The sequence below is a fragment of the Siphateles boraxobius genome, unplaced genomic scaffold, assembly GCF_051911475.1.
Source record: "Siphateles boraxobius isolate OS27281-9 unplaced genomic scaffold, OSU_SipBor_1 13, whole genome shotgun sequence".
In the NCBI taxonomy this organism is placed as follows: domain Eukaryota; kingdom Metazoa; phylum Chordata; class Actinopteri; order Cypriniformes; family Leuciscidae; genus Siphateles; species Siphateles boraxobius.
The window spans coordinates 8,052,035-8,064,831 of record NW_027508733.1 but is presented as its reverse complement, the minus strand read 5'-3'; the positions used below and the strand labels follow the sequence as shown (position 1 = coordinate 8,064,831).

At 35.7% G+C, this 12,797-nt stretch overlaps 1 long non-coding RNA gene across 1 annotated transcript; it reads right to left on the bottom strand.

Moving 5' to 3' along the window:
- Positions 1-2,063: 2,063 nt before the first annotated feature.
- Positions 2,064-4,792, bottom strand: LOC143735343 (uncharacterized). Its single transcript, XR_013203106.1, has 4 exons — positions 4,654-4,792; positions 3,821-3,973; positions 3,270-3,365; positions 2,064-2,538 (listed from the first exon to the last, which is right to left on the bottom strand). It is a non-coding gene; the product is annotated as an uncharacterized LOC143735343 (long non-coding RNA).
- Between the last annotated feature and the right edge of the window lie 8,005 nt (positions 4,793-12,797).

Below are 12,797 nucleotides of genomic sequence, written 5' to 3'. Positions count from 1 at the left end.
AATAAATAAGCTACCATTGTGTACAGTTTATGAAATGAACACCCGCCATCCCGCTGTAATGTGTGTGTATTGCGCAGGGGCATAGTCACACGAATAGTTTACATTGATTGAAAACTAATTTGTTTAAAAAGGAGGAGGCTATTGCCGGTAAAGGCAGGTTCACATAAAATCATTATGACATATTACATTATTTTTTGATCTAACGAGCATCTGGTTTGGCGATGCAAAAACGGACTGTAGCTACGTCGTGCTTATTGTTTTTTTCTTCTTCCAATTAGCCTAAGTTACTATGTTTAAAAAAAAAACCGACGAAACATGTTACTTGTTCAATTAATAAACAGTTTGTTTGATGACAAATCTCTAAAGATGAAATTGGCCTCCCTTTCTGTCATTGTGCGTTTTATTTATTTATTTTATTTTATAAATTTTTTTGAATGATATTCGACTTTTGCTCCTCTATTGTCGAATGGAATTTTTGGCAGAAATTCACATCCCAACGCGAGGCGAAATATTCTCAAAGACTTACTTTTAGTCATTATTTGGGTAGCACACATATTGAATGCCTTCGGCAGAATTCAAATGAGCCATTTTAATCTAGATTAATATAGATTAATTCCAAGATTCCAGTGAGATTAATCTAGATTAAAAAAATTAATCTATGCCCACCTCTAATATATATATATATATATATATATATATATATATATATATATATATATATATATATATAACAACAAGGGCAAGAACACTGAAAACCCTAATAAGTTGATTGAACTCAATTGATTTGAGTAAACTCGTTCCCTCAATTTAATTGAGTAATGGGGTTTCCCAAAACGTGCACTGAAAAAAATGTTATGTTGATTTTACTTAATTTTATTATGTCAAGGTGTTGCACGAAATAAAATTATCTAAATCCAGATATATTTTTAAAGTTAAGTGTACTTATATTTTGTAAATTGGTTTTACTTATATTTTATAAGTAATTTCAAATTAATTATATTCATAAATTTAGCTAAATTATTATGAGTTGAATTTACTAAATTTTTTCAAGAATCAGCCTGTGAATCTCCATAATGGTGACAATTATAAAGTATGGTGCAGTTAAAATAAATTTCAGTGATTCAAGTTAACTGATTGTGAATTAATGGTTGTTAAATAACAACCAATGGCATCAGATTACCTTTTCTATTTGTTCATCTGGCTGTTATGACTCAGTCAGGTACAGCAGTCAATCAAAAATCTAAAGCTGAATAGTTAAGGGTCAAGGGCCAACTAAAACAAACACTAATCTCCATAATGGTGACACAAATCCTTCAGTGATTCTGCTTGTTAACATCAGGTATCATCAATGTTGGCAATAAAAATAAAGACTTATTACTTCTTCTTTGACGTCTGTCTGTTATTTTTGTTTAAAATGCATAGGGATTTTGTATTGAACATAGCTCTGGATCACAGTGTCAAGGGGGCGGGGTCATTTTATTCAGACGACCAATCAGTCTCTCTGTTTACTCATTTGAAAATGGTTAACTTTTAAGGAATTATTTTGATTAATTATTACTCAATTCTAATGTGTTAAATTTAAATAATAATATTGCTTGTAATCTTTTGCCACAATTTTAAATTAAACATATTTTTTTCTAATTACTTTTAATTTAATAAAATTAACTTGTTTTAAACAAGGGCAGTGAATTTGGAAATTACTAATAAAAAATAAGTAGGATTAAATAACACATTAAAATCAGTGAAATTAACCAGATAAAAACATGTAACATTTACAAGGGGTCAGAATCATTTTTTTCAGTGTGCATATTTAAGTTTACTTAACTTGGTGCTTATGTAGACTTGACTTAAATTGTTTAGTTCACCAAACTTGACGATTATTTAATGTACTTAAACAATAAAGTTCATTTAACTTAGTGTTAATTTCAAGTGTACTTGTATATTTAAGTAAACTCAACATGAAAATTTAAGTGAAATTAGAATTTAATTCTAAATTTAAAAGTTAATATTTTTGACAGTAAGCTTTGTGCACACTGCACTTAAATAAAACAACAAACAACATATTGATCCTTTGAGTCTTTATTGACCAAAATGTGAAATGGAAATGAGTCACACCATGTACATAACTCTAAAGGTGGCAACAATGTCCAACATTAAGTAGTGCACTACATCAATTGTACAACTCTGATCACTTAAACATTACACTTAAGTCTCACATTTGTGTTAATGTACTAAACATGTAAACGTAAAGTATACATTCTTTTTAAATTTTAAAATTTGGATAAAAACAGACGTTGGATGGATGAAATCAAACGTGTTGGCAAGTGATTTTGGGTAATTCAGTTCTAGAGCATAGATCAGACAGAAGAAGAGACACATAGCCTGTGGGAGGTCCTGCATTTTTTCCATCACCACTTGACCTTCAAGTATTATTCCAATCGTAGAAGTTAAATGCAAGGAATTGGGGGGCTGGAGTGCAGTGTCCTCAAATAAGATGCACGCTGGCACATCAAGGATGGAGTTGCGATGATCAGACACCTAGTGAAAAAACAGGCATAAATAGAGTATTGCGATCAGGAATCAAATGTTTATCAAAGATATAACTAGATTTATTAAAAACACAAAGCACTAACCCTAATCCCAAATTATATGGACAAGTATGCATTTGACTTAATGAAAATGTACATGTTTCTGGCAAAGACAATACTTTCTTTTTTAAGTATGCAGTATAAATGACAATTTATTAATTTGAAGACTTGGCCACATTTGTATTTTAAAGGAATAGTTCACCCAAACATGAAAATGCACTCACTCTCAGGCCATTCAATATATAGAGGAGTTTTTTTTTATAATTTCATCTGAAAAGATTTGGAGAAATGTAGCATCACATCACTTGCTCACAAATTGATCCTCTGTAGCGAACGGGTGTTGTAAGTAAGAGTCCAAAGAGCGAACGTGTCGATTAATTGTGGATTATTGTGATGTTTTTATCAGCTGTTTGAATGAGTTTGAGCACCTGTTCGCTAAAGAGGATCAATTTGTGAGCAAGTGATGTAATGCTAAAGTTCTCCAAATCTTTTCAGATGAAGAAACAAACTCATCTTCATCTTGAATAGTCTGAAGGTGAGAACATTTCCTGCAAATTTCCATTTTTGGGTAAACTATTGCTTTAAAATCAACATGATTTTCAAATGCTTGACAAATGCTTAGACTTATGGGAGCACAGGTGGTTCTTTTAATGTAAACAGGTTAAGAACAGATGAACTTACTTTTCAACATGACTTGAAGAAAGAGTCATCATCATCTCCAAGGATAATAGGTAGTCCTCGAATCACAAGGGTTCGGACCTCAGTTGGCTGGGCTGACTTAAGAGGAAAACACAAAATTCCATTACTGCCAGAACAACTAACAACTAATCAATATATTTGAAGAACTTTTATGAGATTAGGCTACATGATTAAATGCTGAAAAAATTAAATGCTTTTAAAGGGATAGTTCCCCCAAAATGAAATTTCTGTCATTTAGTCACCCTCAAGTTATTCCAAACCTGCATAAATTTCTTTGCTCAGCTGAATACAAAGGAAGAATACATTTTGAAGAATGTTTGTAAACAAGCAGTTTTGGGCCACTGTTGACTTCTACATGCTAAAAAGAAATACTAAGAACATCAATTGTACCCAAAATTGTTCAATTGCAAACATTCTTCAAAATATCTTCCTTTGTGCTCAGCGTTAACAAAGAAATGTATACAGGTTTGGAACAACTTGAGGGTGAGTAAAGTTATCCTTTAAGTTATCTTAAATAAGACAAAATTACTAACCTTTATTTGATTTAAAAAGTTAGCCAAGTACCGACCAGGAGTCCACCTTTTGGCTTTAAAAAGGTCCATGAACCATGGACTATATCTATCAAGGTTCTCGTAGAATTCCTGCTTTAGGTTTTTGCCAGTAATTCTGTTGAATTCCAAGCAGATCTGTGGGGAGACAAGGGCAGGTCACATACCATTAGCGTGCACATAGACATGCTTTAAATAATTAGGAAATAATACATCGATTTCTCAATCAATCAGAAATGTATCATGAAAATATTGTCAATTATTGGTGAAACTGACAAAGTTTGCCCGGGAAAAATAACCCACATGGTCTAACTGTTAAGCAGTAGCTGCCATATTCTTTCTTGCACAGAAAAAAAGATAATCAAATATGTATGTATCTCACAGGTAAAATAAGAAATAAGCTGTTGACATTTCAATAATCATACCATCACAAAATCATGAAGAAAATATCGTTAATTAATGTCGCGTTGTCAAAGTTTGACCAGAAAAAAAAACATCATTAACGTTAGCTGCCATGATGTTCTTTTGGCGAGAAATACACGATTACACAATGATTAAGTTTATATTTTACTAATTACTATTACTAATAAAATAAAGAATCGTTTGATATCGTAGTTATCATATCATCACAAAACCATCAATAAAATAACGTTAATTAGTGGCTAACTTTATGTTGGAAAAGTTTGACCAGGAAATATTGTAATTAACGTTATGACTACGTTCTCTTTTATTATAGAACCGTGCAAGGATTTAAATAAACATATTTCAGTTTTTAAAAGTCACACAAAATAACTTTATATCTTAATAATTGTACTTACCGAGAATGGTACACAAAGAAAAACTCCCGTCTTGAAATTTGCACTGGTGGTGTCAGCAGCAACAGACGATGCGAAAATCAGCAATTTTGTAATCCACCAATCAGTGCATTAGTTCTCTTGTTGCCAGGCAGAACTGCTTGCGTGGCCAATCGCATCAAAGGAAGACCAGAGAGAGATTTTAATTAAACCGATTTGAAATTAATTTGATTTAACGTTAAACAGAATGTGCCCTCGCTGTATTTCTGTTATTCTGTATATTTTTTAATGAGACTTGGGAGGTGGCTGTGAGGAACTCTTTCATGCATTTTGACACGTGGCATACATGTGCACCCGTTTATACAAATGTATGAGATACTGAGTGAAAACTGTGCAACCCCCAGTATTACAAAAACACTTGTATTAAAGTTTATTTATCAAGTTTAAAGTATCAGGTTTAAAAAATAAACAAAAATCAGTTTATTTACATTACGATCAATAATTGTAATATAATGAAAGCCATTTGTTTTCTGGTAAAATAAGAATGACACCTTGCACTTGAAGAAAGCATGTATGAATGTATTATCATTTCACAGTCAAGAAAACAACATTTGTGAAAATTACCTTTTGTAAGGATTAATCATGATTTTGAGCTCACAGCACTTGAAATCTTAAGTTTATGTATGTTGAAGGTAAATAAGTTATTTGAACTTATATTTTTGAGTGACAGGGCCAAAATGCAAAATTTTAAGTAATATTTAGTCAAGTACACTTGATTGTTTAAGTAAAGACAACATTAGGGTTTACAGTGAAGGGTTACCATGACTATGATCAGATAAGTTGGTTTTATTGCTGTTAAAAATGTGGTCACGTGGTCAAGACAGAGAAGACAGAAACAGACTTTGCTGCATTAATCATAGACGAACTGATCTATAAATGAACATGCAAGAAAATTGTGTGAATGATTTACTGTCTTGTGCAGTGTCTTTTAATTCTATTATTTTTTATTTTTGGTGCTGTGAATTATATGATAGAACCAACGGTCAATGTACCCTCACCTATACCATGTTTGGTCTCTATAAATTGGTACTTTGAAGATCAAAATGATTGTGTACATGATATGTCGATAGCTGTGCAACATATTAGTATTACAAGAATCTTTCACAGTTTCTTCATCAGCAACCAATCCAGCTGCACATGCAAATGAGCACGCTAAAACAAAGACTCATAAATCCTCCCAACAGAGGAATCTCCCGCTTAGAAATTCCCCCTTTCATATTCCTTGAGCCAACCCTCAAAGGTGGGACCTTCCTCAGGCTAAAACACAAGCCCTTCCCTCTCTTGGCCTTCTCGGTATGTTCGGGTTGCAGGATTAACTGGACAGACAATCTAGTTCCCAGCATGCTTTGCTTGATAGTAGGAGAGTATCAATCAAATGCTGCATCCGAAATACTACATTTGATTTGAAACTTGAAAAAAAAGTATGTTCTATATAGAATGAACGTGTGTAGTATGAGTTAAATTCCGATGGACTATATTCGCCTCCATGTATAGTACTACTGTATGTTGTATTGGTGTGTAATATAGTGACTGTCATGTCTGTTGCTGGTCATGTTCATGTTTCATGCCTTTCTGAAGTATGCTGTTCCATGTTTCCATGTCCCAAGGCTGTTCATAGTTAAGTTTTTTTTTTTTTCATGGTTTGTTTCATGTTTTTGGATTTTGTTTATATTTTGTTTCATGTTTGGAGACTGTAAATGAACTGCACTTGGGTTCTCTTCACCATTGTCTTCGTCTGCTTCCACATCAGCACCGTTACAGTGAACATCGTATTCTCACTTTCATCGAGGTTTCGCCTGCTGTTTTATGGATACTATGAATGCTACATGCTACTCGGCTCACATACTTTTTTCTTAGCCAACTAGGGAAGAGTGGAGTGATTTGAGCCGATGGGGATGTTGAGCCACCCCTTGTTTTTAGGTATCCATAGACAAAATTGATGTTGACCACACATATTTGAAGAGTCATCCATTTTACTCACCCTATGATGAAGAGAGGCCCATGAAATAATTTAACATTTACGGAAAAAAAAAATCTTTTTTTTTCTTTTCTTTTTTTTTTTTTTTGCTGTGCAAAGTGATTTTTCTTTCTTCAAGGCATGGCATCATATATTAGTTTAATTAAAAAAAAAAAACAGTTACTTCATTTCACTTTCGCTGTTGGCGCCGATGGCGCTGTTGCACTGCTTCACCGTAGTGGGTTGCCGTGGAGACGGTAGCGCAAGCGCTCAGAAATAAACATCCAGCGCTTGAGAAAGACATAATTTCTGTATCTCCACTTCTTTCCAACCCATAGTGGTATCCAGCCTGTGGCTACCTGCCCAGATCCCCCTAGGTCTGAGGCCGGTAACATAAGCGTTATGTTCGCTCTAAACTGCTGGACAATACAAGTTTGTTAAAATTGTACAAGTAGGGTTCTTGGAGCCAAGTTCTGGTTTTCTGATGATGTATTATAAAGTATTGTTTTACTGCAATTCCACATTGCATTTCTTGATTTTTTTTTCTTTTTTCTGATCATTTAAAAAAGGCCTTGTATTAATAAGTGGGATATTGGTTTTTTTAGCCCATTTGGTTCATTCCAGTCAATCTTTTTTTTTATCTTCAATTTGAAATTTATTTTTTTCTGAAATTTTAAAATAAGTTATTTTATAAGCCAGCATAATCAGTGGCACAATCTACCCCCATGTGGCTCACCCCTCAATGGGGGTAATTAACGTAGCCTAAATGGGGCTATCAAATGTGTGTAAATCAATTATTTGGTCATAATAGGCAGGAGGGGCAATAATATTATTCTAAAACTGGAAAGTGGCTGGGTTTAAACCATGGGTTTATATCTGTCAAAATGTCGCGGCTAGTGGTGGGCAGATCAAGACTTTGTGAAACAGTTGAAGCAAATGTGCCATATTGTGTCGAGGCTTCGAAACACTCCAACAACCGTCTCGATGGTGATCCCTAGTGGTCAGAACAGTGTAAATGCAACAAAAACCCAGGCCAAACATGCAGAAAAACACATTCTACATATCTATTGCAAATTTTTGATTGAAAGTAAAGATTTCCATTACACGAGAGTAGATGTTAAAACTTCATGCTGATTTGTAATCGGCTTTCGCCAAGATAAACACCAACTATGACGTTGCTTTACAGTAACCTACGCTTCTTTCCATATGGTGATGTGAATCTCCTTCTGTCTGGTGTTAATTAGCTGCAGTGTATTTTGCGCGTCAGCACACACAACGGCTGCAACCACAGTGCGGTCCCCCCATAACAACCCTCTGGATTGAGCGGAGTAGGGAACATCTCTAGGGTCTTCAAGTGGGCACCTTCCGTCCTCAGTGTTTCGTCGACTAGCCCACGACACCTCAAGAGGGCTCGACAGTGACTCTGGCGTCCCAGAGTCACCCCCCTCCGTCCCCCACTCAACTCAGCCCAGCTTACTGACCTTTACCTCCCTCCTGCTGCTGAGGTTGCTCCTTCCTCATAGTTCACGTGTCTTAACCACAATCTCTCCGTTTTGTATATATATTTAAAAAAATCTTACTAGTAACAGGAATAAATACTAGTATCTATTTAATAGGTACTAGTATCTAATGACTTAGTACTAGTATTTATTGAATAAATACTAGTATCTAGTAATAGGTACTAGTATCTAAAAAATAAGTACTATTACCTAATAGATAACTACTAGTATCTAATATATATGTACTATTCACAATTGGAATACATATATACAGATATCTGAATGACAGATCCCCATAAAAGTCAATGGCAAAAAATTTAATTTCGTACTAGTAACAAAAGAATAGTTACCAGTCTCTATCGAAATAAATACTAGAATCTAATGAATAAGTACTAGTATCTATTTAATAGTTACTAGTATCTAATGAATAAGTACTAGTATCTATTTAATAGTTACTAGTATCTAATGAATAAGTACTAGTAACTAATGAACAAGGACTAGTATCTAATAAATAAGGACTAGTATCTAATGAATAAGTACTAGTATCTAATGAATAAGTACTAGTATCTATTTAATAGTTACTAGTATCTAATGAATAAGTACTAGTAACTAATTAACAAGGACTAGTATCTAATAAATAAGGACTAGTATCTAATGAATAAGTACTAGTATCCAGGGCCGGACTGGGACACAATTTCAGGCCGGGAAATCCGACACCCATCCAGGCCATGCTATGCACCCAAATAAAATTTAGAAACACGGACAACCCTGTTTTTCCCCCCTAAATTACATTTATTTCACAGTATAACCATAACATAAAAACATAAACAACCGACCTAGAAGTAAAGCAGTTCTAATATCAAACGGGTCTGTGCACATAACGTTACACAAGCATTTACTCTTGAAGTCCAAAGAGGTTTCTACTTTCTACCTCACACTCATAAATGTATATAAACTGCAGAATAGAGGTTAAGCAAAAATGTTAGCTTAGAAGGTCAGCAGGTTGCATAAGACTTTTTAATAAAATACATTTATTAAATACATTTTATAAAATGTATTAATACAATTATTAATACAAATATTTTTATAACCTTACTAAATGTATGCATCAGCTTTCATGTCAAATTATTACATTTGATCAATAAATTCATAACAATAAGACACTATAGGGCTGTTACCCATCAAAATAAATAATTTGCACTGCAAAATTACAACTGCAATAAATAATGTTATCATGAGATGTTTTAAATATATGTTTGAATATACAAATAAAAAAATGCAATACTTAAACATTAAACTAAACCGCCAATAGGTGGCGGCAAGTGACCGTCTTAATTATTGAGTTATTGATTCATTCATACAAAAGATTCGTTCAAAACGCTGAATCATTCAGTAACTTTGGAACTATTTTCGTCGGTGCAATAGAACAAAAACAGTTAATATTGTTTGTGTCTAAAATGTAAGTAACAATAATAAATATTAACAGCGCTACTTGTTTACTGAACAATAAATTCAATGTAACCTTTCCAATCGTGATAATATTCAGCGAAACAGCTCCCTTAGTTGTGTTATGTTAAACTAAATCATAGGTTATAAAAAAAAAGACAACAATTAGAATTTTTACCTCAGATTTCTTCTGTAAGTGTTCTGTGTGATGTTTCACTCATTTGTTTTGATTTCTCCACGAATGTAGATGATAGTAATAGGGGCGCTATCGCTTACATTTGCTAGCAGTTCAATTCTAAGCTAACGAAGAAAAAAGTAACGTTACACAAGGCTATTTACAGATGAAAGTGACCTGCACTTGAAGCCCTGAACAGGTCAGTAATTTTGCAACATTTTGCTGCTTGTTCTTGGAGTGCTTTCTTTTTCTTTTTCCTTTCCCTCTCTGCTCCACCTGGCCGTTTTCTCTCCATCATCGGGTGCTGCTCGCATTTTTTGTTTAACCGTTTGGCTGAGGCATAAAGTCGAAGCGTAGCCTTGCCAGTCAAGACTAATGGTGCGTTCACACCGGACGCGAATAGCGCGTCAGGCGCGAGTGATTTCAATGTTAAGTCAATGCAAAGACGCGTTACGCGCGTAAAAAATTCCTGCGGCGCGAATGAGGCGTAGAGCGCGGCGCGGTAGACGCGAATTCGCCTCATTCGCGCGTCAAGTTGGCGCGAATGGCGCGAATTAAGCGTATGGGGCGTTAAGCGCGTTACGCGCGAATGATTTAGTTAGTGCTATTTGTGCATTCACGCGTTTGACGCGAATTCGCGTCTGCCGCCCGAGTTGAAAAATCTGAACTTCTGCGTCAATTCGCGCCGCGTTAACCAATCAGGAGCCTGCTTGCTTCACGTGGCATAAAGTGACATAGCATAACAAACTCCCGCTCCAAAGTCATTCATTCCAAATGGAGGAGAAACTTATTTTAGCTGTGAGTGGTCACCCGGAGTTATTTGACTCGAGTTCTTACTTTTATAGAGACAGGAACAAAAAGGACCTCGCTTGGAAGAAGATTAGTGAGGAGATTGTACAACCTGGTACGTTGTAAAATATACAAATTTCACTTTTGAGTCACGTTATTGAGCTAACGTTACTAATCAGTTAGCAAGCTGCCGTGCTGCTAGTTTACAACTATTTTCCCGCAAATATACAACTGCTTTTCAAGATAATGTGTTTATTCAGATGATGTCTGCCGTAAAAAGTGGAAAAGCCTCAGGGACACGTACCTGAAGGAGAAGAGGAAGGAGATGGAGAAGAGGAGTGGGTCAGCAGCAGGGTCTGGGAAGAGGTGGAAGTTTTCTCAGATCTTGGGATTCCTCGACCCCTTCGTCACTCCACGAGAAACGACAAGTAACATGGAGGGGGTCGAGGCCCGGATCGGAGAGGACAACCACCTCGAGGACCAGGGACACCCCGAACAATCAGGGGAGACAGTGACAGGTGTGTTTCTAATATAGACACATTACGAGGCATATATGTTGTCATGTTTACAGATGAAAAAAATTTAATCTCTCTGAGTATTGTTACCAATGTGTCGTATTAACATTTAATATTGTCTTGACAGAGCCATATCAGAGTGAGGATGGGCAAAGAACCCCATCTTCTGCTCCTGTCTCCCCAGTCCCTGGTCCCTCAGCCCCTGCTGCTGAACCTAGAGGTGTGTGAAGGCAATAGTACAAACAATATTTCAACATGTTACATGCACGTTTTTTGTGAATGCAGACACAAATCCATTGCAGTCTATGCAACCAATCATCTGCATACATTTTAACTACTGTTCATTTGAATGTTTATCTACGTATATGTCTGAAGTATAACTTTAATTACTTAATATATGTTAAAGCAAGTTCAAAACAATATCACACTTGCATTTAAGCACTGTCTGTCACTCACAGGCACATATATTATTCTCACAATATCTAGACAATTTTGTCGTTTAAATGCAATTTTTTAAACCTTCACTGTGAGAATGAAAATCAGGTATCATCTTTCTGCCTTCTCATTGCACCATGTGTTGTATTTTTTTATTTTCACAGGCCAACAGAGGAGGAGAGCTCGTCGGCGGCCCCGTGAGCGGTCACCGGATGGTCCGTCGGAGGTGGAGCAGCGACTTCTTGCGCTCCTGTCGCAACCTCCGTCGCAACCTCCAACACCCCCCACACCGCCACCGCCACTGCCACTAACCACAGACGAGCACTTCCTCCTATCCCTTCTGCCTTTTGTACAGAGCATGCCGCCTCATCTTAAGGAACATTTTAAATATAAATGATATACTTATGCAATGGAAAATAGCTATATTGTGCTAAATTTGGAACAATTTGACCCCCCCCAGAGTAGTAAAAAATAAAATGAGGCAGCAGGCTCTGCAGGAAACGCAGAAGGCCCTCCTTCCTCTTCTCCTACATGCTGTTCCCTGGGGCTTTTCCAGCTTCCAAGCGAGGTCCTTTTTATTCCTGTTTTTAAATTTTCTTTCCTGTACGTTTTATTTCTTTTATATAATTGCCCTTAATAAATAATTTTACAATCTGACTAAATGCCTGTTGTGGTTCTATGCACAACAAAGCAAATCTTGTATCACATAACTTGTTTTTTAATATACAAGATGTTTTAATTTAGTATTTAATGTTATTTATTCCATATCTAAATATAGATTATATGAAACATCATTGTAATGTAAAGACAACCAACAACAAAAAAATAGAAAGGTTTGTTACTTTTTGGAGGCTGGCTCCATTTATTTATTAAAAAATAAATAAATAATTTTACCTTGTATACAAACATGGAAAACCTGTAATTTTGTAAAGGTTAGTCATAGTTTAAACTTAATACATGTGCATGTTGTGGACCTGACAGGCTGGAACTGAGGCTGACAACCTGGAAAAAAAAAAATACTAAATATTATAATGGAGGAAAACTGTTTTTAGAAAGACATGCTCTTTATAGGTTTGTGGGTGGCTCTTAAAAGAGCCGTTGTGGGGAAATCATGAGGAGGACTTCAAATGCTACTCCGTCGGCTGCCATGGTACTGCTCCCTCCGCCGAGAAGTGTTCCATGAAGACGTCCCTCACCTGGAGTGCCTCTCTGGAGGAGTTGTTGGCTGCAACTCGACCCAGACCTGTCAGTGGCTCCTCTCCAGCATGCCCTGTGCCCCTCACACCAGGTGC